At 44.4% G+C, this 27,735-nt stretch overlaps 1 protein-coding gene across 1 annotated transcript in view; it reads right to left on the reverse strand.

Annotated features, from left to right (window-relative positions):
• Positions 1–27,735, reverse strand: part of LOC308200301 (uncharacterized protein) — a 234,760-nt gene that overhangs the window by 76,777 nt on the left and 130,248 nt on the right. The window contains exons 16-19 of the mRNA XM_080605805.1: positions 13,541–13,639; positions 10,161–10,266; positions 4,427–4,672; positions 2,401–2,485 (exon numbers count right to left, since the gene is read on the reverse strand). The gene's annotated coding sequence lies outside the window, so the exon portion shown is untranslated. The remainder of the gene's footprint in view (positions 1–2,400; positions 2,486–4,426; positions 4,673–10,160; positions 10,267–13,540; positions 13,640–27,735) is intronic.

Here is a 27,735-nt window from a genome sequence, read left to right on the forward strand (position 1 = left end):
CTCCCCAGGCCAGAAACAAACCCTGGGCCATGGCTTTTTTATGGTTCAGAGACACTTATGAGTGCAGATTAACTTGTCCTGACAGAGAAACCAGTTACCATCCAGCAGCCTCTGGAGCTCCCATATATCTTCTTACCAGCTTTATTTCATTTTTAGCCTTCTCATTCATTTGTGCATGCCTATAGGGAGCAGAAACCCATGCTAGAGTTCTGGGAATACCCTGCTTCCCCAACCAAAAGCCTCACAGGCAGCAGGGAATGAGAAATACCTCCTGTCAGCACAGTGCTGCACACTCCGGAGGTTTATAACACATAACAAAATCTCCATCCCATCCCATTTCCCACGGGCAGGCCGGGATTTCCAGGCTCTTCAAGGAGTTCCCACACCCAGTTCCCACTTCACTGGCTGGCTCTGTGAATCCAGACCTCATGAGGTCCTTTCAAATTCCCACCTGCAAGCAGCACACATTTTGCAATTATTAATTAGCCAAACTCTTGCATTTCACAGGAATGCTTTTTTCACTTGTTTTATGTTGTATATCACATGAAGAGCAGTCTGGGGTTTGCATTTGAACATCATTTCCCTACCCCACACAAATAACCAGTCCCCTTGTACAAACCAAATATTCATGCTTGCTTTTAAGGGCTGCAGGCTGCACCCAGCAGTGCTAGCAGCAGGAAATCTGTTGACTTCACAGGCACGGTACAGGTTTGGCAGAAATAAGGAAGATGTATTTCAAAGGGGAAAAGGTGCATAGTATATTCCCTGCCTGCAAGGGAGATCCTCTGGGCCAGTTTGAGCAAAATTGCTGCAAAAACAAAGCCTACTTTCTTCCCCAGTACTGCTATTTAAATCACTTCTATGGGATGCCACTGTCAGTCACTGGGTTTTAATATTACTGCAGCAGCATTACAGGAGAATGAGTGCTGAATCAATAAAAAATTAAGAAAATACAGGTTTTATTGCACAGTGATATTTGGAATTGGTCCCTCAGGCTTTCCAGTCGCCTCAGTTTTGTTTTATATGCCAGTGGATGGAGCGTTGTGTGAAGTAGTTTGAATGCAGGAACCAATCAGTCGTAATCTAATTCTAAATGGACCACAAGCAAACTGCAAAAATAAAGACAGGCAGGGGTATCATGTTGACAGATGTGCCTATGGTACATTGTATCTCTGCTCTGCCTAACTAGGAAAAATACTCTCTTAGATTGTTTTATCTATGTATAATGCCAATAACAAGAACAATAGGGGGGAAACTTGTTTTCTGTAGGGCCCTTAAATATAAATTTATAGAAAAAAATGTGAAAAGGGAAAATAATATCATATCTTCTTGGTTTCACTTGTCAAATAGTAAACTAACAGTCAATAAGCATATGAAAAGCATAGAATAAGCAGTATAAATGTCTTACTTGTTCAAGTTAAAGAGGATTTCTCTCTGAGGCCAAAATCTAATTGTTCCTCCTACTCCTCAAGCAAAGCGGTATGATTGTCTGGAGGAATTGTGGACAAACAAAGAGGTGGTGGTGATCAGCAGGTAGTTATATACAGCATAGTGCATAGCTGTCTGCATCTTCACCTCATGCTGCAGTTCTAATTAATTTCAACTGCTTTCACCTGCTATTTTGCAATTATTATTTTCTCTTTCATTTCCACCACCATGAGCTCTTACGGTTGACCAATCCTGCCCTGCTTAACCCAGCTTACCCCACGGAACAGGTCCTTAAATCACAACCTCCTCATCGCTCCCCTTGCTGTGAGAAAGCAGCAGCGAGCAGCTAGCTATGCCCTGCACAGACAAAATCCAAACCCCAGGCAGCAACATCCCTGGGCTCTGCTTACTGCAGTACCTGAAGATTCATCTCATTCCTCTGGAGCAGCTGATGGTCTCTCTGAGGGGTCCATCTCCCACCTGCCAGCCCCTGAGGGAGATTTGCCCGTGGGTCAGAAAGCAGCTGAAGTGTCTCGGTGTGACTCTAGACCCCTCTCCTTCCTGAGTAAGCTGCTTTTGTTGGTCCTATACTGAGTTGGCACCTTTTACATCTCTATCAAGACACCCTCTGCTGTAATTCCTGCTCTGTCCTGACTCACGCTGCTGTGTTTGCCTCCTAAACACAAAGAAAACAGAATTATAGGCTTGTCTATAAATTTAAGACCCAGTTAGTATAGGATCCTACCACGGCGCATTAAGAGCCATCACTCTGAGACCCCTCCAGACCTGCTGAAATACACCCACCATAATATGCTGAAGAAGTTACATTACCACAGGGGCCCAACTTTAGGAAACACTTAAGAAGCTGGTATTTTTTAACAGAAAACGTACAGCAGATACATTGAGGTGGTTCAGCAGTCAGTCTCCCTGGATGAAAAAAAAAAAAAAAGATAAAAAGAACGAATCACCAACCTAAATATTCATCATGGTTTCACAACCACTTTTCTTTCTTTCTGTGCAGATGAGAGTTTGACCATTAATGCTGGCTGCTGATATTCTGAAAAACAGACAAGCCAAAACAGAAACTGAGAATGCTTTTGAGGCAAATAAAGTGTGAGCAAATCATGCCTAGGAGGTAAAATAAATAAATAAATATCTACAATCATGAAAGCAGGTTTCATAAGTTGAAAAGGAAAAATATGCAGCTAAATTAGAACTGTATAAAACATTTAAAAATTCAATCACAAAGGGAAAAATAGTGGCTCTGCTCTCAAGGAGCATAAATCAGCAACAAGGGAGAGCAGACAATTTGAAAAAGGAACCTAAGAGAATCAATGGAAGTTCTGTGACTTGTAGAATAATACAAATATGGAAATGTAATATAATAGCATGTCATTAAATCCTAGCAAGGTTGTAGATTTCATAATAGATAAGGATGGAAAAAATGTCAAACATCATGCAGAAAATGCAGAAATAAACAGCAAACATTTCTGTTCTGTATTTAAAAAGATGGAAAATCTGTTCATCTTTTACAGTGGCATGGCAATGGTTTATGTTTCAACATAAGCAGATTTAAAACAACCATTAAATGTAAACATTTAAGTGCAGGATCAAATAGTTTTCTCTCCAGGCTATTAAAACAATTGACAAAGATCTCTCTGAAGCAGATAATTCCTTTTGAATCATCTGAAACCTCAAAGGAACTGCAGGAAATTCAGGATCACATCAGTACTGAGAAGGGTTCACAGGGTGACACGGGCTTGTTGAACACTGATTCTAGATAAAATCATGGAAATAGGGGTGTGTGGCTCTAGTCCTGCCCTGAAGGTCCCACATTGCTGCTCAGCACCCAGTGGATCGTGCCAGGCTGGTGCTGCAGGGATCGAGGCTTTGGGCAGCAATAGGTACCACAGCACTTGTCCCCTCCTGCACCCAGGCTGGGTTCTTACCCCAGCCCTTCCCCAGATCAACAGAAGGCACTATTACGTTAGTTCTTGGCTTTGAAAGCTCTTTGCTGTTAATGCCCTTGATTTCCCTGTTCTCCAGCCCACCTTGGAGGATGCTATTTGTTAAATGGATCCTACTTGAGAGCTTGTGAATGCATTTTGATTGGATTTGATTATCACATATAAACCTCTGAGTACTTGGGCTGGCCAGGAATATAAATACAATTATTAGTAGTAACAAACATTAAGCAAAGCTGCACTGACTCACTGCAAAACACTCATCAAGCCCCGGCCAAACTACTGCTTTCGCTCTGCTTTCCTGCCCACTGTTTGTGCAGAGGATGCTCTTCAGAGGAAAAGCAGCACCACCCTCCCCCGGAGTCTGAGTTTGACTTTTCTACACACTTGCCCTCTCGCTTAAGTTATGCCAGCCCATCTGCAGGCATAGCTAATCCTCTCGTTAGCTAGCAACTGGTAGCTCAGCTCTGCTTCGCTGTGCTTAGCATTATACAGATCAGCCAAGTATTGATGCAGCTTCACTGAGGAGAATCTAGATTGTCTTTTTTCCCCATGCTTCCTTCTTCTGAAACTTAAGATACATGCTGGAAATAATTTCAAGGGCTGCTGAGCATTGCCACTGGGGGAATGCAAGGGGCTTTCAACATTAAGACTAAAAGACAGTTGGAAATTTGCAAGTGGTTGCCTTTGAAATTAGATTTTGAAGCTAAATTCAAAGAAGCCCTGTAGCTTGTCCCACTCCCTGCAAATACACATGGCATTTCTGGCAGAGGCCAACAAAAGCTCTTCTCTCTTGCTAAGTCCAGCCCACTGGGTCTCATCCCGGAGCCTTAGCCCAGCCGAAATCCCCAGCCAGGGGGCTGCATGGGGGTGTTGGCACCAGCACAGGACCTGCAGCAGCAGCAGCTGGGGAGCCAGGGGTGGCCAGCCCAGCCTGCAGGCTCACAGCAGCACCAGCAGAGCTGCTCAGAGGGGAAGGAGCAGTTTTGCTCACTGTGAAAACTGAAGTCCAGATCTCTTCAAAGCAAACTTACCAGCAGAGCTGGGACGGAGAGAGCTCACCTAAGGCACCTCTGTCCCACCAGGTCCTGGATAACTGGAGACAACCACAAGCCAGCGGATGCTGATTCACGTCTTACGGTGTTATTTGCCATCTGTGTTCCAGTGGCACACAGAGGTCTCCAGCCTAGCTCTGGTACGGCATTTTCCTGATAAATCCTTCCACCAAGCATTGGCACTCAAATGAGCCAAAGCAGACCAGAAGCATTATAAACCTGATGCTGCAGCAGAGGAAAAAGACAAAAAAAAAAAAGAAAAGAAAACTTGTTAGAGCACATAAAAGTCATCTGTGGCAGAAAAAGAAACTGAAGCCAGGTATCCTCAACCCCAGCTCTGCTTCAAGCTCAAGCTTTCCTTACAATCGATTTATCCGATTTCTCCCCTGCTCCTCAGTCCTCTGAGGCACGACAGTGTCACGTCTTTATAAATAAAGAAAAACAGCACTGTATCTGTTAGGAATGGTCTCCTACAGCAGGTTATGTTTCATTCTCGGTACTAGTTTCCATTCAGGTAATATATTTTTAAATGACAAATTTCCATATTTTGTCTTCCTTTAACCTAGAGGCAGTTTAGTGACATCTGCTTCCATGCCATCTCTGCTTTCACACGAGTGAAGGAGACGTGCCAAGTCATCCTCACTGAGAGGTCACTTAATTTTGGTTTGTAAAGCCAAATCTCCTGTGATCTCCATAATTACCAATCAATTTTACATAAATAGCAAAATTAAGCCCCATTATTCTCATTTACCAGAAAATTAAAGGAATTAATTAAACATGGGAAAAGTGCTGATGTCTGCCAAATTGTTACTTCCAACAGATAAAAACAAATTCAGGAATGATATGCAGGCGGGGGAGGAAAATCAGCTTTCCATCCAGCAACTCAGTGAACTATTGCAATGGAGAAGACTGTAAATAACAATCTCTGCGCCAGGCTTTATCTGAACACTGGGACAAGAAACACACAATTCTTTGTTATGAAGGGGAAAAAATCTGAAACAATCCCCTTATTTTTGTTTTTGCAAAACAGAAAAGGCCCTGGGGACTGGTAACAACAGGCTGCAACAAGAATGGTTCTTTCAAAGTTTGATTTGTCAACGGACTGCTGCTCTGTAATTATCATGAATGGTTTTATCTCAAAGGAACAAAAGAGGGTACAAACATTTGGAGACAAACTGTGACCACAGGAAATCTTTGCAGGTGGTTGAATAATGGGGGCGAGGGAGAATTTCCAAAGTGCAGGAGCCAGGGTTGGAAAAATAGGGAAAAACCGAACATTGAAGAGCTTTGAGACTCCAGCATCTTCTGCTGTCCTAATGAAGATGCATCAACGGGCAGGTTCTGAAGTTACAGTCATAAGACAAATGCATTACTGCAAGCAGTGTTTGAAAGACACTTGCAATTACAGCTGCTCTGGAACAATGAAATATATACTGTTCCTTAAATAAACTGAAAAAATGATAACCTCTTTTAACTGTCGTGGTGTAGTAGAGAGATCTTCATATCTTCCTTAATGAGATTTTTATTGCCAGTGTAAATTTGTCTTGAACTGAATTTTTGTCTTGGGAACTCTGAATTATGTTATACCGAGTTGTTCCTGGTAAGCATGCAGGCTTGCACACATTTTTTGCTGTGAAAATGGCTCCTTCTGGCAAACTGAAAGCAATTGAAGCTCAATTTAATTAGCTGCCTTCTGTAAATATGCCATTATTCTTCTAGCTCAGTGCTGGAGTTATATTTACAAAGGGAACAGATAGCAATAATTATTTTGGGCTGTAGTTAGTCAGTATTAGTTAATGCCTGAGTGTAATTGAGAGGAAATTAAGACAAGTGTAGTCTTTGGGGGGGAGGGAAGGGGGACACAGAAGAGTATATGAGTCTGCAGCAGTATAGGTACTGCACCTGCATGTTTTGTCTTGGGTTGAAATACATAGAAAGTTTTGGCTAAAGAAACAAGCATTTAGCCTCTGATCTGGAACTGGAGAGGGTTAATGATAATCGTCTTACAATTTGTTCATTAAAAAGTTGCTGGATTTTTTAAATAACACTTGAAAAGTATCTCTTCTGAGTTTCTATCTGCCTTTCAAGTTACAGCCCCAAGAACTAACAGCCATTGCCATATTACTCCTCACCAAGGAAAGGACCAGTGAGAAGAAAGGCTCAGAAAGCTGTGCCAGAGGCCCCAGATCTTGAGGATGATGAGCTGCCTAGAAGAGTTTCGTGGTGTCTGAGAGTCCCTGCAGGGCTTGGGATAGGGAAACCAACTCCAATGACTCTTTTGTGAATCTCTGAAACATTTTCCCGTGGCCATCTTAAAAGCAAACACGATTCTCATATTGAGGCACTGCCCCGTATCCCTTTTCATGGGTCTGGGTACATTATTCAAATTAACCCTTAGAACAGATTAGTTAAATTGCATCCCTATGTAGATGCTTCTATTTAGAATTAAAGAGGCCTTAATTCAATTTACCTTAATCCACTTTCAAAGTAAATTATAGCAAATGAAGACTTCACTAATTCTGAATGATTGTTCACACTTAGGTTAAGCACAGTTTAACTAATTCTCTTTAAATGTATCTACTTAATTTTCATTACTTTCCCTTTGTGTCACCACAACACACATTCCCCCTTCTTTGGGCTTGCAAGTGTCAAGCAGTAAGTGAAATACTAAAAAATAATGAGTCAGATGCCGCATTCCTTGATGGAGCAAGGAGTTCTGAATAAATTTACGGGATTTTATTGCACGAGGGTTATCAAATTGGGCCCCCTCTTTCCACACTAGAAGTAGTTGTCAGCACGTGCTACGGGACATGGATGGTTTTGTGGTAAGCCTATTGCACCAAACAGGCTTTCAGATTCCCATTTCCGACAAAAGCTCTCTCTGCCATACTGGATAAGCCTGGAGGGTACATGAGAGCTGAGGACAGCGCCAGGGCCGTCAGCATCAACCTCGCTGGGATCCTGCGCTGACAGCTGTTGTGCTAAACAGCTTCTGGCTTCAGGGCTCACTCACTTGCTGTGCTGCCTTGCATGATGGAGAAACTCCCTCCAGTTCCCTGCTCCTCAGCGTTTCCCCCATAAGACCTATTTCCTCTTGCTCACTGCCCATCAGAGTCACTGGCTCAGGATCTTTTGGTGTCTCATGCCCAACAAGGAGACCTGCAGGAGCCCAGGCTGGGATGCACACACAGTGCCTCCCCCACAAACACAGGTAAGTCATTCCAGCTGTCCCCCAGCCAAAGGCAGGACGCACCAGGGCTCACATCACTGTTCTGCTAAAGACATCACTGTCCACAGCCTTCCTTTAGACTTGCCTTGAAGTCATGGGTTTCACTGTGCTTAATGGTTGACTAATCAGCATCACTATAAACGAATACATGAAGCTACCTCATCTGCAGGTGGCAAGTTAATGGAGTTTGAGGCGTAAGACATCAACAAGCCAGAAAGTAGCACCAATGGAGCTTAGGTACTAACTCCTGTGCTATTTCCATGCTATACAGAGCTCTACAGCAAATCAAAGGACCCCCAGGGTACCTATTCAACAAGGAACAAATTCTCACTTCAGCCATTATGCAAATGAAATGCTAAAAATGTTCTTTTGTTCCTCTAAGGTATTAGTACTACTAATGTGAAGTGCACAAACTTCATAATCACATAAAATATGATCTTGTGGTATTTGCAAAGTGCTGGAAGTTTATGGACTACATCTCTGGGAGACGTGAAATGCTCACGGAGCTTTCAATGTCCTTTCGGCAAAGTTCAGACAAGAAGTGTTTCCATAATTTAAAATTCTGTTGTAAGCTGAAATGGGAAATGGCATGCATCTGGCATGTAGCTACTTAGAAATGAAGAGTTAGTATAATAACAATAAATAAAAAAAAAAAGATCTAGTGTATCTGAGCACACATGGTTCCTCCTTTGTGTAACTTATGATTTCTGAGAGCCCTGCCAAAGCTGAGCTGAACTATGAATACCAACTATTTTAGCCTTCAAGAATTATAGCGCAGGAAATTCACATCTCTGTATTCTTTCCCCTAGCTGTCACTCAGACTGTTCCTTGTGACAGACCTGAATCCAAAAGCCAGCTTTGGACATTAATTTGACAACAGATGGATCAGATAGATTGGACCCCCACTCTAGCACCACAAAGCTGGAATACGCTGCTGCGGTGCGTGCTGAATTGCTACAGCGACTGCCTTACAGCGTAACAGCCCCCTCATCCTCCGGCTAGTGCCACCACTGCTGCATGGGCTGGTGAGGTTCTGTCCCATCGTACCCTGTAGTAATGAGGAATTAGCAAGAGGTGCCACTTTCATCTAAGCACCAAATGCCAGCCCAACAGCAGACCACAGAGAACTGCCTCTGAACAAAGCCTTATCTGCTCCCGTGGCCTCTACATCTTGGAGAGGTTGATAAAACATCCAAAAGGGATCCTCACAGAAACAACCAATGCTAGAATTGGATCATCTCTCCCAGAAAGTACATCCATCTTCAGCATGCCACTAGTTTTAGTTTCTCCCTGTACCAAACCTTATACCAAACCTTATGCAGAGCCTTTCATAAAAAATAAATAAATATTCTGAGTGCCACAACTGCACACAGTGAGACATAAAAATCTTCAGCAAGTGCACTTCTGTACCTCAGAGTTATTCTAACTAGAGCGTTAAATGGTCTTAGCATAGGAATCAGCAATGTTGGACTGTGAAGAGCTCCCTGGCCAGTGTGTCCAGGCCCCAGCAGGACTTGCCCTAATCCCTCTCATGTCCTGAGGATGCTCCACTGAAAAGACAGCTCTGATCTTTTATTTGACTGTTCCTACTAAGGCGATGTCCCAGAACTCCTCCGACAGGAACTTCCCCTGAAAGGAAACTTTCAGCACCCTAAATTAATTCATGACAAATATATCCCCTTTTGTTGTCTTGCAAACATTATCCTCAGCTCTTCCCCACCACCTGGGTTTTTGCCCCTTGATGTGCTCATAGAAAACAAATTAATCCCTTCTCAGTTTTTGTTTTGCTTGGCTAAGGAGGTCAAACTGAAGTTTAAATCTCTTTGTTAGCTAAGGCATTTTAGTTGTTCCCGTTAGTTTTTAAACAGGGATAGAATGATGTGACAGAGCACTTTTCCTGATACAGGCACAAAGCTAGAAGGACAGCTGATGAATGAAATACATACAGGATGGTTAACACAGCAACCCAAAGCTCACTTACACTGCTTACCTCGTGTAACCAGCTAGGATGGTTGAACAGTAGCCAAATTTACCCCTCTTGAAATGAAGGGAAGCCCACCAAAAATACATGACTCACTAATGTAAAATCCCCATATCCAGAGGAAGTTATTTACATTCTTGTTACGTCTGCTTTGCAGTTAACTACTTCTAATGCTTTTGAAATCCAGTGTTATCACTGAACAATGGATGTCCTGGACAGAGAGACAGACTAATGGACAGCAGGATGCATCAGAAGGAGATCACAGCAGTGTGGTCTCACAGGGTGAAATCAGTATTTGCCCAAAGGACATGCACTGGAGCAAATAAGTTTGAGAAGCGAGCAGAGGTGCACAGGCACCAGCAAGACACAAGGTCCACAGGTAGATGGAAGATGACAAAATGCACCAACAGCGAAGCCAATAAAGAGACAAGAAGACGTATAAAGGACTAAATTCTCATTAGTTTGCAGGGTCCAAATGTTAGCCCCTTTTATTCCAGACTTACCTGGGTGCAATAACTGTGAGATTCGCACAGATGGTTAAGGGCAGGCAGAGCCGCAACAGTACGTAACCTGGCAGGGCTGTGTTTCACAGAGCTCTCAGCTCCACCACTGTAACACAGATGAAAATGTACCATTAAAAATGTTACACCGCTCAGCACTGCCATATATAAAAATGTTTTTCCAAGATACAATTCACTACAAAAAAGAGTTGAGTACATTTCTCTGTCACAGCAAGAAAAAAAAAAAATATGGGTAGTTAGGTTTAAAGGAGAAGAAAGCATGTGCCCTGCTTTCTGACCCTGGTGTTTGTTTATTGTTTGGATCTTACACCATATTTTTCTTGTTTTCTCCTTCAATTATTTATTAAGGAAAAAAAAGAGAGAGAGAGAGAGAGAGAGAAGGGTTCTCTGTTCTTGTTTGTGCCACTGCTCATGGCTGCTGCTGTGGGAATACTGCTAGGAGCAGCTACTACAGTTTTATTAAAAATAAGAAAGTATATCGTTATCATAAAATAGCAATGTGATCAAAAGGATTACTCTCATATGCCCTTGTCTGAGTTTTAACTGTAAATTAGAACTCAGATAAAAACAATCTACAGTAGAGCATATGACGTTTGGGAAAGCTGATATATTTCTACATAAACTGTTCAGTTAATCTTACATATATATTACAAAACCCCACACACGGAAATTGGCAATCTCACATATATTTTTTATACTGAACCTTTTATTCTGTATTTTATAGATGCACAGGGGGCCGATCGGCTTAACTCTATTGACTTTCATAGCGCTGCTCTGGATCCGGCCCCTCTCCCAACGCGATGAAAACCTCCCCCCGGAGCAGCCTCTTGAACAGGAGCACTGCTCCATCTGCTGGGCTCCCGCACGACGGACAGGGACTGGGTGAGGGCTGAAATATTCACCGTGAGCCATATATTAAGAGGCAGATTGATGGCTGGCACTATGGCATTAAATCTGTAAAGTCAGCCAAACGCAGGGAGCGCACGCTCTGCGCCTGCCAAACACGTGCGCTGTCCTTCTAGCAGGCGCGGGGATGCAAACCACGGCTCCACAAATAAAAGTGATTGCACACAAACGTCCATAACACATGTTATCAGTCACAAACCCTACGTGATGCTCTGTGGAGAGGTGCACACCTGTGCTGCAGCTCCCGACGTACAGTAACATGTTACAGGATCCCTCACTTGCCGAAACCCACGGCCCCCCCTGCAACAACCCATTTCCCGACCGTCCCCTTTGGTTAAAACATCGTTCCTTGTTTGCAGATAAATCTTTTTCTTATTTTCAGCCCACAGCACTGAACACTGTTCTCAGCTATTACTAATGACTCTCTTCCATTGCCTGCTCGCTTTCCTAGCCTCTCATATATATATACAGTAGATTACATAGGAAAAACGGACCTGAGGCACAGCCAAACAGATACAGCTTTTCAAGCTTTTGATCTTTCCAAAGCAGGCCAGTAATATCACTCCCCACACACACAACCCTTTAAAAACAAGTGTAAGTGAGATGACTAAAATGGTGTCTTTCCCTAGCAATGTAACATGGCTTTGCATTGGAACAATCTCTTCAAAAATCCTAACTTTAGAAAAATAAAAGTCCTTGTCTAGATTATTTTTCAAAGTACAGTCAATGAATGATTCAAAGAAAAAAAATTAAACATTTGCATTTCACTTCCCTTCGTATTATACTTTGTTTTATTCCTGCATTTCTAAAAGCTCAGGCAGTGCAAAGTATAGGAACCGACTTCCTGGCTTTGTTTTTATTTTTTAGCATATCATCACCTTATACTCTATTCACTTTGGGGTCCTTTTTCATTAACACAAAACAGTAACATCTGGATTGCAAATGCTGCAGGGCAATGTTCATTTATGTAAAAAGTCTTCCTGCTGAAAATAAAGAAAATAAATTCATTTATGGAGGTGTTTTTCTTAACCCAGCAGCTAGCAGAGCCTGAGAACAATACCTGAACAGCAGAACAACAGGACCTGGTGACCTAACCATAACACTCACAGATGTTTTTAAACCCAGAAGTTTAGGATATGAATATTGACAGAAAACTTGTCTGGGAGAACCTATTAAAGGAGGAAGCACTTGCAGCAGCACCGAAGGCTGCAGACGAGCACAAGCACTGCCCATCACGCCGCCACACAAACTGAGTTTATCCGGGAGCTCTCGGATCCACAGGAGGAGGACGCCAGGTGGCAAGTGAAGGGAGCTCTGAGGTGATGAAGTGAACTCTTTTTTATGTATCCAGGATGCATAGTAAAGCAGCAATTTTAATACTTATCCCCTGGCATTAAGCATTATATTGATGGAGTGACTTCTTGGTCAGAAGCCATCTGCTGCTTCCGTGGGCAAGAGTCGAAAAGAATTTGCAAAATTGGCTATCAACACGGGAGAAGTTTCATCTGACTGGGGCTGTTTTCATGAGGCACCAGACCAGCAATAGCACTGAGATGCAAAACAACCCCATTTCTGAAACATACCAGAGCGTGAGGCGTCCTGCTGCCCAGGCCCAGGGGAACAGGGGTGAAAACCCATTGCCATCAGCTGCCCTTTGGGATGCAGAAGGCCAAGGTCGGGTCTTTCTGGGAGAACTCCTCGTGTTTCCAGGTGGGCAGGGGTTGGGCTTGTTGGGTTTATTTCAGACCTGATAAGAAGAGGGGGGGAAGGGGAGATGGCAAGTCAAGGACAGCTTGGAGGTGAAGCAAGGATGAAGATGGCAAAGAGAGAAGGGCAGCAGGGGTAGAAGGGAAGCGGGGTTATGAGGCACAGCCAGTGACTGCAGCTGGAGCAGCAAGAAGTCAGTCAAACAGCAGCTCCAAACCTATGCTGATGTCCGAAGAATGAGGCGCTGGGGGCAGAGGCACCCCAAGGACTGGGGGCACAGGGCGGGCAGGACCTTGTGTGTGTCCCCAGGGCTGGACGGCAGTAACAGGCCTTGTACCTTGGGGATAGGTCAGGGAGCATACGGAAAGAGAGAAACACGCTTTCCTCTGAACTAGTTCAAAGCCGAAATACTCCACCACCTGCCCCGCTCTGGTTTCAGGTCTCTCTCCTCTCCCCCTTGCACTCGCCCCAGGAAGAACAGACAGCAGCTTTTAACGGTGTAACAGAGCCTCCCCGAGCGTGTGACCCAGCCTCGGAGCTGACAGCAGAAGATAAGAAGGCAAGAAGACGGGCAGCCTTTCAAATTTCCAAGAAAGTCGGTGCAGGGGTGGAGGGAGGGCAGAAGACAGGACAGCCTGGAAGGAGCGGCGAGCGCTGCCGCTCTGCTGTCACTGCCACGGCACTCCGCAGCCAAATCCCTTCGGTTGTCAAACGTGCACTATGCTATTGTTAATGATGCTATTACTTACCATATGTTTAGCAGTATGGCTGGATTTATTCAGCTTATTCAAATGCAGGATTGAACATTTCGGTGTAGCACGCGGCCCCAGGCTCAGGGGGCTTTTGAACTGTGGGAGAAAGCAAAAGATATTGCAGAGGAGGTAAAACGTTAGTTAATTAACAAGGTCAATAGCATAAATTCTTATTTTGTTTACTTCAGAGAGCACAGAAGCCAGTGTTTACACCCTGTTTCTGTTAATTACTTTCAGAGTAGGCTGCAAAATCTTTTCCTTTCCTACCTAAAATTGTGCTTTATGCTGCTAAGAAGAGCGTCCAGACTTTTCACCTAGGAATGACTGCACTCTGTGGAGAGATAAACTTGTTCTTTTATATTGCCATAGATGGGGTCAAGCTATAATATTCAGACCCAGTGCTTGCAGGACCTGAAACATTGGTTCAGCCACTTGAAAAGGTAAAGGTTATTTGTAAAATTTAGATTCAGATTCAGCTTTCAAACTTGTCCAAAGATTTGGGTTATCAAGGGAGGAGAGCTTGTTAAGAGCTGGTTTGCTTTGGTTTCTCTCTTAATCGTAGGTGTTCAAAACCTGTAGCTCCCACCAATTCCAGATAACTTTACCTTCTGCATGTTTAAATAGCAAGGCCTGGAGATTGATGAAAGTAGCAGGATGTTCCAGAAAACCTTGTAAATAAAGTCTTACTAAGAATTTTACTTGCTTGAAAGAGAAATAAATCCAAGAATTGTCATGTTTCGTTTGACTTGTCACTGTGAAACAGATGTCGATACCACCTAGCTAACCCATATGATATTCCCACTGTATTCTTGTCCAACACCATTAATTCCCAAAACCTTCCTATTACCAGAACTTGCTCTGGTAACCAGGTGCTCCCAGCTTAGGCTGTCCTGCAGATGTGGCTGCATTTGCAGAAGAACACAACATGCAAAGTTCTGTTCTTCCTTGCCAGTGTCATAATCTGGCTCTTCTTCAATGTATTAACAAAGCTCTAAATCCACCCCCACCCCAATTTATAATTTTTATTCTGACAGATCTGCTGACAGTACTTGACAGAAAGGAAACACCTTCCTAAACTTACCTTAAAATACCAGGTTACTAGGAGTCCTTAATAAAATCAGTAAAATTTAGAGTCTGTGTAATATGCAAATGATGCCAGCTGATTTGCAGTTTGTTTGTATCATGTAATGAAGAGAAGAGCAAACAAAAAACTGCAGAAAGGCAACTGTAAGCTTATTACTTTCCAAAGCAGCAAGAAACCTTGAAATATCTCTCCAGCTATTTAGCATCAAATATCCTTCATGTAAGATATGAACTTATCTCAGAATAAACTGTACTAGTTCAATGCCCATGAACGATGCCTTTACTATGCATGGTTTCCAAGGAACAGACATGGCAGTAATTAGTGGGGCATGAAAATCAATTCTGATGACTCAAAAGACAGTCTGTGATTGTGGAAGTGACAGTGACTGGAATAACAAGGAATACCTGCATTCAGAACAAGCCACACTCTGCCTTTGACCATTAACACACTTGTGGGACACCATCATTTCAAACCAAACATGAAGTAGCTCAGAGACATATAACACTACTCCTGGAGAAAAAAAAAAAAAAAAAAAAGAGGCAAAAAGAAAAAAAACAGAAGCTGAATCAGTGCTGCAATGCCAGTGCCTGCCTGGCTTTGATGGAGCTATCAGGGCTCAATCTTCTCATCTGAGCTTTCCCAGCAGCACCTCCTTGGATGTCTCTGACGTGGTGCACTTGGAGCAAACAATCCTTCTATATGAACAAGGAGATCAAGACATGGCCCTCAATCCCTCCACTGCTGTTTGCTTCTGCTAAAAGGGTATAATAGCTTCATTCCTGCCTACCAGTGCAGTGACAGTACAGGAAACCGAACACTCAACTCATGCAGAACAGCAATCCAAACCAATTCCAGTTAAAGGTCTGAGAACATTATGTCCTAACACACACTAGATACCAGAGGAGTACTTCACATCTAGTTTCAGTGGATCTTCAAAACAGAAAGCCCATCAGCTTCTTCAGCGACTAAAAGGTGCTTTGGCAGAGAAGAGTGGCCATCGAGCTAATCTGCAACAAGAAGTGTGAACAAAACCAGAAAGTCTTTTCTGCAAACAACATCACGTGCTCCCTGCAGATAGCACTGTAATCTACCCAGAGCATCGCTAGCCTGGCTGAGAGGCTTCTACTTCACAGGCAGCCCAGAGAGGCCCCTAATCAAAGGGTAATACAGGGATGGTTCTTGCAGGACCAGATCTTGGTTGAAACAGAAAATCTGCCTTTTTCAGAGTGACTGCAAGGCTGAGGTGCTCTGTTGCATGTACAAAACAAACGAATAAGTAACCAGATGTTTTCATCACTACGAGCCAATACAGCATAACATCATTTGCATACAGTAGCTCATCAGTAGCTGCCTTCACCTTTGCACACACTGCTTCAGATCTGGGGCCACAAGCATGGTGCCAAATAATGGGGAAGCAAATCCTCAACCCATCTGTAATTCTATTTGCAACAGCAAATTGCCCTCGAGGGAACCACAAGGGGCCTGGCAGCTCGTTTCAGTGCCCTGGCACCTCTGGCACACCATCCCTCAGCCAGGCAGGTCCCAAACCCAGTCGTGCAGCTCCGCATCTGACTGACCCCTTCCCTGCACTGCTCCAAGCATGGCCCATTTCCATTGCTTTTGGAGTGTAGGAGATTAATGGCACAGAGAAATTGCAGGCATAAGGGCATCAGAACAAGCAGAGAAATAGAAAAGTACTGATTATTTAGACCAGGAAGAAAACAATGCTACCAAAAGAAATTTTAAGAGATGTTTCCTTTTGGTCAAGATTTAGGGCCCAGCATATTAAGGTAAAAGGCAACAGTAAAGAACAGGAGAAGATGCAACAGCATCTGGGACTGAAAACAACAACAACAGAAACAAAAAAGGGGGGGGGGATAAAGAAAAATTTCAGACCTTGAAGTAGAAACTTAATAGTAGCAGGCTGTTCTTTACCAAAAATACTCTTTGATCTGTCATAGCTCTGCCTATGGGTGTGCTATCCCAAGCATTTCAAAGAAATCTCTTATCATTGTGTACCTGCCTCAGAGAAATCATACCACTGAAGGAACAAAAAGGTTGATTGTTATTTTAATTGAATTTGTTTTCAATTTATTTTCAAGCTGTCTGGGGGAAACCTTTTACACGTGCTTTGTTTGATTTGTTTTTAACTTTGGTTCCATTATCCTAATAATGAAGCTTTTAAGGCATTTAAAGAAGCCTGTTTGTCAAAAAAGTTACTCACATTGATCAGATCAATACATACAAAAGCGCCTGAAAGCCGGGAATAAATATGGATTAAAAAAAGCCAGCATTATTTTACAAAACTTGGGTTTTGTTGTGACCTCAGATGCTCAGCATGAGTCGCTGACTTGATCTCTGCCAACACACACATCCATGAGCTAATGTGCCAGGGGATTATTCTCCAGCATCCACTAATGCGGGCTGCCTGCATGCGGTCTCTCTTTCAAAGGTGCTGAATGCTTCCAGCTCCCGCTGCTCCCAGCGTTAAGCTCCAGGACAAACCCAGACAGAAGGACTCCTTCAGTAAGATTAACAGTAAACCCAGGATTTGTACTACAACAGGTTAATTAGTTTTCCAGGTAGTTAGCTAATAGTTCCTTTCGATCTTATAACAAACAAGCCGTGGAGCTGCAGGAGAGGGCACGCTGCATGCCGGAAGGGCTGTCGGGCAGCCGGGCTCTTCTGCCAACTGCAGCAGGATTTGGGACAAGGCCCTGAACTGCAGCATCTCTTCCTCCCCTGCAAGCCGGTCATGTTGCCCTGAAAGCCTTCAAGGATGCCCTGCTCCAGCCAGAGGCGAGCATCCCAGTGCTGCCCCACACGCCCAGATCCCGGCACCTGCAGGACCCAGCTGCAGCAGCCCTGCAGCACCCACCCTTGCTTGAATGCATCAAATTAGGCAAAAAGCACTATCACACATGAAATCGATGGCTTTTTTTCTATTTTTTAAAAGCGTGCTTTTGTGTTGAGATGAAAAGGGTTTAAAACTGAGCTTTTCACCTCTGAGCTTTCTTCCCCAAACGACACACACTTTGTTTCTTAAAGATGCTTGAAGTCTCTTAACACTCAGAACTAGTTTTTTCTTAATAATAATAATAAAAAAAAGTCTCAGCTAATCCTTCAATGATCACTTTCTTTAAGCAGTTATAGCTCAGTTACATCGGAGTTTGCCTGTGCTGCCTACTGCAACAGCAGCAGCTTAGACCCAGCTCTCGCGTTCACTTTTGCATTAATGAATGAAACTCATTATTTCATTTCCATGGCAGCAAAACAGCTGGGCAGCACTAGACAGACAGGCCTCATTTTACCTTATTATTTCAGTGGAGATCTATTAATTTTTCTGAACAAGAAATTTCTTGAAAAACAGAAATGAAAGGACCAAAATGACTTGTAATGAGCAGTTTCTGTCATTCCATTCCCTTTCCTCTAGCCCCAAAAAGGAAACAAACTGTCAACACCATTAATTTTTTAAATGCCATTTTGAAATTAAATATTGAGCTAGGTTTTTAAAAGACAGGACAGTTTAAAAATTGAAGAACCAAGAAATAAGCTGAGTACTTTTTAAGAGTACAGAGTATTTCTTTTTGGCCACTAAACTATGCCTGTTCACACCACCTAGCCAATTCTTCATTTTTACTACTGACCCTGAATATCCACAACCTGCTCAGCTCTATCTTCACCTCAGTGGCGAACGAGAAGTTTTAATAATCTGCAGAGGAACCTTTTTAATGTAAGGTCCTTAGGGAAGGACCCATAATTAGTCACATGTTTGTTCAGCATAATGTTCAACTCTTAGTTCAATATAAGTACTAAGGAGGCCTTACAGCCATGGATTCATCAGACAGCCCATGCAGGTAGGCATAAAAGCAGAAATGCTGAAGTAGGTACCCTCAGCCAAATTTAAACCCAGGGAATGACACCAAGAAAGTTCACTTGATGGCACTGGGAATCTCTCAAAGCTGCAATAACGTTGTTGTATGGTCAGCTCCTGGGCACAACTTCACACCATGTCCTGCATCCAGTGGGATGGGGTGAAAGCTGCTCCCAGCATGGAATCCAGATCCATGTGCAGTAGGTTTTTCCATACCTTCTAATGATAGCACAGAAACTGAGTACTGTGTCCTTAGATTGCACCACCCTTACCTCTGTCAATGTTCAGGTGGTCCCACTGAGAGAGATAAAAGCCTCAAGAAGTATTAGATATGCAGGAGGGAGCAGCCTGGCCCGAAGTAAATGCTGCTGCCATATGTGGGTCTTTTGAACTGGGAACATCTATTGCTAGACCTGAAGGAGTAACTCCACGAGCCACAGCAGCCGTTGGCTCCTGGCCTGCACTAACCTGCTGCCGGCAAGGGAAAACTGCCAGGGCAGGTCTATGGGGCTGGTGCCAACAAGTGAAGGATGGAGCTGGGGGAGCTGCAATGTATACCACAGCCATGTGGGACCCTGGTCCTACACCCCAAGGATTTGATAGAGCCCCAGGCTGAAAACTTCAGCAAGCCAACTAGACCTGTGCCATCAATAGCCACAGGCTCTGACAGTTGGCATACTGGCTGGTATCTGTGCTCCTCCAGAAGGAAATTCTTCATTGCCTCCCTCCCTCACCACATCTAGCAGCCAGCAGAGGAAGGTGGGCATTACCATCACCCTTGTCTTTAGGTATGTGCATGGCCATGGTCCTCTGACTGGAGCCAGGAGCAGCACACCTGCACGCCAGCCTCCCCACTGTCCTCACAGACTGCTGATTTAGGTGCCACCACCACTGCCCTCCCACTTCGGCTTTAATTTCTGTTCCCTGTCATTCACAGAAGTGAACGATGATGCATTCGAATTTTCAGGTGCCTAAGGCTCAGAGAGCTTTCCTAGATATAATCAGCAGAAAAGAAGGATTTTGCATTGAAAGCCAATGCCAACATCCCTGCAGTGATAACCATCCCTGTATAATTAAAACGAGCATTTCATAAAATGTCATCTCTAAGCAGCATATTTTAGATAAAAAAATAATAATAATAAAATACGTTTCCAAGATCAAAAGAAGAGAGTTATAATTGGGAAAGGGTGGAGGTTGGGGAGGACAGTGTGACAGCCCCAAGAAGTATTGCTATTATTATGAGGCAAAGTTTGCTAAAATGCCAACTGCTCGCCCACAGTGGAAGAAAGCACCAGTTTACTTGTTAATCGCCTTAATTAATTAACTGGCATTGTCCTGGATTTCCTGAAGCTGGGTTTACTGTGGGAATCAATTTTAAAGAGCTTCCAGAAAGAAAATTTAAATTACTGCTTAAAGACTTTACAGATTAGTAAACAAGAGTCTGCTTCCAAACCTTTTGGATGAAACCATGGCCACGATTTATGGAAATAGCCCTTTTTCCCATACGGTCTGTTGTGATCAGCTATATTGACCTACTGCACAGCACAAACTTCCTTGAATTAATCCCTCTTCGAACTACAGCAGCTCTGTTAGAAAAACACCCTGTCCTGATTATACAATTGGCAGCAAAGCAAAAGCCAGCATCACCCATGGTGTGCTGTACCAGGGGCCAGCTCCCACCAAAACCCCTGCTTCCCTCCACCACCAATTTGCTCAGCTCCACATTCTACCCACCGCTGGCCTGCCCTTCTGCTAGGACCAAGGATAATTTGGCAAGCCCTCACTCCCTGTACAAGCACTTACAGATGGTGACTGAGTTTTCATTACCAGGACTGTGATTGTCTGGAAATTCTCAATTGAAAGGGTGTGAAACAAGCACCGAGCTTTCTCATGATCATTGAGGAAGTTTCTCAGTATTCTTCTCGAGCTTGGGACATAGTTGTACCCAGTGTCAAAATTAGGGCAGCATCATCTTCTGGGAGTCATGTTAATACATGCAATAACCTGCCCTATCCCTTCTAACGACATCATGTCAGACTTTCTCACATCTCACGGATTATCCGACCTGTGCTCCAAGTCTTGCTTCAATTGCTGTTTCCAGGGGCCACAATTCCCACCCCATAAGCTTGTCTACTGATTTCTGTTGGGCCACAGTAAAATAGATCTTAAATAGAATATACCTGTTAAATGAAACAGTACCTACAAATGCACACACTCACATTTTCACATCTTGAACTGGAGCCTTATTTTCCCCTGCTTATCAGGGCCCTTTCTTCTCTGGAGCTCTGCAGAAGACTAAGGATGGGACTCCCCTTAATGCAGACTTTACCCACTTAGGCCTGGAACCCTCAATGTCCTTTGTGATCAGTTGAGCTTTCAGGGCTTGTTTCACCTCAGCTATCTTAGACATCTATTTTTGGATAACAAATGATACCTGTAAAAATGCCAGTTTCCTTCCACTGACTGTACAAGAACTGCAGGTGTCCAAACTCAGATGAACACAACTACATCAGGTTAGATGAAGCTCACCCTCTGAGTCTAAATAATACACTGCAGATAAATATAGCATAACACGTATGACCTTATTGAAGTGCTCCAGCAGCAAAACACCACCACATAAATATGGAAGTGCATACTTCTTTGAATAATGGATTTTAAGTGCTAATTTTGATGTCAGATTCTGCTCTTACATGTGTGCAACAAGACAAGAGGGAGTAAGGGGTTCTCCGAGCTCCTTCCTTGTAATGAATATCTGGGTAGAATCAGCTCCTTCTAAAAAGAGGCACACAAAGATGGTCATTCCTTTCTCCAACATGGCCAGCACCACAAAACAAGTATGGAGGATTGATCCCTCTCACCCAGATATCAACATCTCAGTCCCTTTCTGTCCAGGGGGCAAGAGAAGATCAGAGTTACACTTTTCTTCTCTATTTCATGAAATGGCTACTTTGGCAATGGCAAACTTTTCCTCAACAAAACTATAGTCTGTGAGGGATGAGTTGCCATGGGGAAGAGGGAGCTCTGGCAGAGATACCCGCATGTTTCAGCATCCCTGAACACGCACTTCCACACAGGATTGAGAGCAAGATTCCCCTCCATGGATTGGTGCCTTGTTTGGTATGGCATGGGTCCACTGGTGCTGAATAGGGGCATTTGGGTACAGGAGGAGCATTTGGAGATGACAAGAGAAACTCCAGTAAATACAGAGACATTTGGTGAGACCTGAGGGAGTGGGGAACAGAAAGAGAAGGGAAGAACAACGTGGTCTCTGGAGGGGTGAAAATTGGCTTGCCCTCCTGCTGCTCCACACACCTGAGCAAGGACTCCTTTCTCAGCACACACTTTTTCTACTTATCCGACTGGGAAATCCTCACGAGGAACCACTCTGAGAGCTGGACTCGATCTCAGGGCAGTGGGGAGACACCAAGGTGGAGCCAGGAGCTGCATGCTGCCAGGGGATGTCCAAGCACTGGCTGTGAGACAAGGCCGCATGACACTGCAGTTTGGTGTCTTTGGCCCAGCTGGAGCCGTGGCGGTCCTGGCATGGCTGGGCAGGCCGCATCTGCAACCAGTCACCCACACACACAGCAAAAAAGCTCAGGCAGACTGTAGCTTACCTGCAATGACCACGTCTCTGAACATCCAGCCTTTGGTATTTCCAGGAGAAGACTATCACATTGGCTTCTCGCAAGATTTGACTGGAGCACTGCAGTGAATCATAGAATCATAGAATATCCCGAGTTGGAAGGGACCCATAAGGATCATCAAGTCCAACTCTTGGCACCGCACAGGTCTACCCAAAAGTTTAGACCATGTGACTAAGTGCACAGTCCAATCGCTTTTTAAATTCAGACAGGCTTGGTGCAGTGACTACGTCCCTGGGGAGCCTATTCCAGTGTCCAACCACCCTCTCGGTGAAGAACCTCTTCCTGATGTCCAGCCTAAACTTCCCCCGCCTCAGCTTAACACCATTCCCACGGGTCCTGTCACTGGTGTTTACAGCGAATAGGTCACCTGCCTCTCCACTCCCCTTTGCGAGGAAGTTGTAGACCGCGATGAGGTCCCCCCTCAGCCTCCTCTTCTCCAGGCTGAACAGGCCCAGTGCCCTCAGCCGCTCCTCATACGTCTTCCCCTCTAGGCCCTTCACCATCTTCGTCATGAATCCTATATTACAAAGGTTATTTGGCATTCCTTGCACTGGCAATTGAGTTCCTGTCACTCAACCAGGTGACCGATGGGAGGCCAGGAGAGGAGCTTAAGAGGCAAAAGGGAAAAGTAGAAACCAAAAGGCTAGTGGGATATGGGGGAGTAGGAGATGCTGGGTAAATATTGGGGTCCCAGGTGGAAATACCAAAGAAGCTCATCTCATTTGGAGTGCACCTGGGAGGTCAGGCCTGCATATACAGAAACAAGAAAATTCATTGTTTCTTAGATGTGGGAAACCAAGTTGCAATGATGTGTGTAAGGTGTCCCCAAAAGTGTGGCAACACAGTGAGTTCCCACCATCTCTCCCTTCTGGGAGGGGTACAGGGAAGGTAAAGTCTTTTCTCACATTTAAAAGCCCTTCTATTTATTACTGAGCTATCGAACCAGATGATATCTGAATAACCCTGCACAGCAGATAAAATTGTGCTGGACACTAGCAGAGTCCTCCAGAATTATGGGCCTTTGTCCAACCTCATCTCCAACAATATGAAGTCTCTCCTGACAGTTTGGACTTTTTTTGTGCAAAAATACCGTAGCACTGACACAGAGGCATGGATAAGTCATGTGCTGGCCCATTGCCCAGCTCAGTGCTTGGTTTGGCTTCAGCAGTTCAGCTGACACACACATCTTTCTCAGATTTCCTTTCTGCAGTCCCTCCATTTCCTGAGCATCCCTTCTCCTCCTGTCCCACCACTTTCCACCACTGCACAGCCCGCTGCACGTGCTCCCCATTCACCCGCTCCAGTCACACAGACCCCTGGTCAGGCTGCACTGTGCCTTACCATGCCAGTTATCACCCCTAAAATCAACGGGGCTATTGAACAGGACATACTAGACCTGACTGTAAAGGGCAAAACAGCCCAGAGAAAAAAGTAGATGTAGTCATGTCACATCCAGCTTTTTTATGTAGCCATGTACTGCCTCCTCTAGCAATGACCCAGCCCATTAGACCCACTCAGCCTTTCTTTCACCTTTTTAGCCACCAGTCACTGATAATCTGTGCCATTAATCCTGCCTGTCACTAAAGCTACAACACATACCTACACATTGCAACACGGCAGCTGAATACGCTGAATATAAGAGCAAGAATCTTCCTAATGGAGTTCTGCAGTGAGAGTGGTAAATGGGGGTGTTCCCAGCCACATATATCCTAGTGAGAGGTAATGAACAGCACTCCCAGAGCATTTTGCTAATAACCTCAAATAGAGTGAAGAGTTCAGCTGGGAGGGGTGATTTTTTTTTTTTTAGTAAAAGTTTGATGAGCTTTCAGAACCCAATATTTCAGAGCTTGCTCGTTGCTAATTAAGGGTTAGTATACTAAATTAGCAGTAAATTAACATTCATTCCTCTGCTAGTACACTAGAGCTGCAGGAAATTACCCAAATTATTAAGGTAGTGACATTCATCACGGGGTGGAATGACTGTAGCTTAAACAAGATTTAGTGCTACTCTGTAGCTAATATTCACAGCTGCAGTAGCAGAGAGGCAGGCTCCCTCATTCACAGTAATTTTGACAGCATAGGTGCCAAAGTAGGGTAAAATGTTCATCTGAGCTGTTGATTATTGAGGCAATAGGACAGGACAGGCACTGCATTGCTGAGATCCCTGCATGCTTGGGGTGCAAATGGAGAAGCACCTGGCTGGTGGCTGCGAGTGACTGAGCGCTGCCATAAAATGAAAATACCACCCCCAAAAATATCTCTGTGCATTTACTGGGGATAATTGATGCTGGTGCAGTATCAGTTCAAACCAGTCATAAAGCCCCATCTGTAGCTGCAGCTCTATAGACATTTCATAATTATGTTTAATATTACAATCCCCTATTTCTAGGAAGGATTTGAGGATCTCCGCACATTTGTCTAAGTGATGAGCATTTTATCCAGGGCTTAGGAGCTTACCTCCTTCCTCCTTGGGGGAATGGACGGCTCTGGAGTCGCTGACTGCCTTCAGAGCCCTCCTCCACCTCTGTTCAGGTCAAATCCAAAACAACCACAGCAGCCTGAAGAACCTACCACCAGACAAGCTTTTGGTGGTCTGTGAGAGTGGGGTGGGCACTTTACTGCAGCCAGATGTCCACAACCCAGTAGTGACTTTTCCCAATTTGTCCATTTTCAACAACAAGGGTACACTTGAAGTGGGTACACCAGACCAGGTGGTACCCAGTTGCTTTGGCACTGGGGAAGATTTGTACCACTGTTATCCCACCCTGCTCTGCTGCAGACAAAGGCCATCTTCCTTCACCAGATATCTGTTTGTAGTAAATTCCTTGCAAGAACCTCAATCCAACACACAACATTTACAAAGGATGTAGACTCACACATTTGGGTTTTCCCAGACATTTTGCACTTTTGAAGAGGCTGCAAGCAGTGTGCAAGGAGGGAAGGTCCATGCAAGAAGAACAAGGACTGGCCATGTTCTAGCGCATATCAATGACAAAGGAGCCAAAAAGAGGGAGGGAAGAAAAAAACCCATGTGAGGAAGATGGCGACAAAGTGGGGAGATGGAGACTCTGAGAACAAAGTGCTGCTGCTTTCTGATTCACTAAGGCTGTGTATCAAGGATCAAAAGCCTTTAATGGTTAAGGAGAAACTCTTTAAGACACCATTTTACCCTTACCTATTAAGAACACAGTTTGTAAAATGCATATGGCAGAATAGATGCAGTTATGCAGACAACAGGACATACCCAATTTGATCACAAAGAAGTCCATATGTTGTCTGAAGCCTTGTGCAGAACAGCAGCAGGGGTCTTTAAACTCTATTTATGAATTCTCCAGCACTCAGACTCAGGGAATGAGTTGTCCCCCCTGCAAATCAAGTCCTAGTCTAAAGCAGGCATGTTTTTAAGCTCACGGATGGGGATTTCAGATGCCACCGCTATTAATTTTCACTCTTCTGGCTCTGTTCCTTGTCTGCTGCTGGCAATCACAGTGGGATCAAGAATGAGTCTCAAAACAGGAGGAAAAGACAGTTGTCTAGTTGTGCTTTTTACATTCTCTCACAAGCAGCCCAGAGCAGGGATGATAATACATATCTTAATTAACTACGGCCCTCCACAAACTGCCTGGGGCAGGATTTTATAGATACTGGCTTCTGGCTGGACAACTGGCAAGCAGACTTTTTACTGCCTGGAAACAAAGGCACTGCAAAAAGCCAGTAAGTTAAATCAATGTTCTATTAATTCATTTTTAAAGTCTCACGGGAACGTAGCACTCTTTGTCCAAAAATGTTCCAGAGCTTTAACAGCTGCACTGCTAGCACGTGAAGCAGAAGAACAGACTTCTTGGATGTCGATGTGTGCAGGGACATTGCTCTCTTCCATTTAAAATCCACCAGGCTTTACAGAAAGCTGATACCAGCCCACCTTTGTCACCCGGCTTGCCCTTAAGATGAAGAATCACCAGATCGCTGTGCTAAGAAAAGCTGCTAACACGAAAGAAGCAAATCGCTAACTTCTGGAAATAAATAGACTGTCTCTCCCCCTTCCTTGCCCTTCAAGGCATGGCGTCCCCACACATGTGCCGCAACATGCTGAGCAGTGGCAGAAGCAGCAGCTCCCATCACCACTTCGCAGCCACTCCCGAGGTGCAGTAAGAGAGGAGTCTGTTTACTTGCTCCTTTGAACCTTCGATGAAGGATGAATTTCACAAAGCACTCTCAAGGAGCAGCTGCTGCCTCCCCTCCCACAGGCGTGAAGGTTGCTCTTCTGCCTCTGCCTCACTCAGCCAGACAATGCAGAGGGGGCAGCAAGGGAACTAAGCCACCCTAAATCTGTGGCACTGTTAGTCCTCGGGGAGGTGGAAGGGGTAGGACTGCTTGTCCTATTAGCAACAGCCTTTTCTGAGCCGATCATTAGCAGGTGTCAGTCTTGAAAAGCCCATCCTAATTACCGAGAGCCTGAGTGGAAAACAGAGCTTCCAATCATCAGTGATGGTTACAGGGAAAGTGGAATAAAACCTGAGACTGTACGAAGGGCACATGAACAGAAGTCCAAGTGTGCTGCTGGGTATGGACAGCCAGCAGCTCCCAGGTGTGTGGTGACTGCACCCGACATGGCCCCGGCCTCCACTTCACCCATCTCCAGCCCCGCTTTTCCTCGGTAGCCCTCGCAGCCTGTACACAGAAGCAGAGGATCACAAGACCCATTTTGCAGAGGACGGAGGTTGCTGTAGTGACTTCTCTGAGCTCCCCCAGGAGGCCTGTGTGGAGCCAAGAACAGACCGCGGGTTTCCTACATGCCAAGTTACCAGCTCTCCATTAGGCTAAACTGTCCTACAAGCATAACGCGCCTCAGAGCACAATTTTTGGGCATGGAGTAGGAACTGCACAGAGCAGAGCATCTGTGCCGGCGCTGCGCGCTGGGCTCAGCCTGCCCCGACTTCGCCTGCCCATCTGCACCCTCCCCTTCTCCCAAAGGGCTCTCCCCAGCAAAACACCACAGTACATTTTGGAAGGATTTCCATCCCACGGATGTTTCATACACATTTTAACTTTCCATATATTATCAAAAGAAAAAGAAAAAAGGCAATGAACGTCTCGCAATGACAAATAACGTATGCTGTGACATTGGAAAACATGCAGCATCTTATTAACAAAAGCTGTGCAACTAGTCTGTTACAGGGACTAAGTCAAAGTGCCAATTCTGTAATGCTGTTTACCAAAATCAAACAGGCATTCTGCAGTCCACCTGTTCCTAGCACCATTGAATTCACGATAGCCATTTTCCGAAGCCAGAGAAATAATTACTAGACCAGTTTATTGATGGCAGCTGGTTTGGAGTGAGAAAGTCCAAAATGTGCAATAATTAAAGACTGTAAAGGATGCAAGCTATTAAAAGGACAAAGAAAGTAAAACAAACCAGTCCAGAATGGGCAAATAGATACCCTCCATGGGAAACAAAAATCTCTCCTCCTCCGGGCTGGTGTACTCACAGTCAACTCACAGGGAAGCCAGTAAAGGTGAAGAGGGGAATAAAAACAACAAGCCAAACTTCTGCATTTATGGTTTTCATCCAGGAATTACAGCCCAG

This window comes from Anser brachyrhynchus, assembly GCF_964034855.1.
Source record: "Anser brachyrhynchus genome assembly, chromosome: 10".
NCBI classification, from domain to species: Eukaryota; Metazoa; Chordata; class Aves; order Anseriformes; family Anatidae; genus Anser; species Anser brachyrhynchus.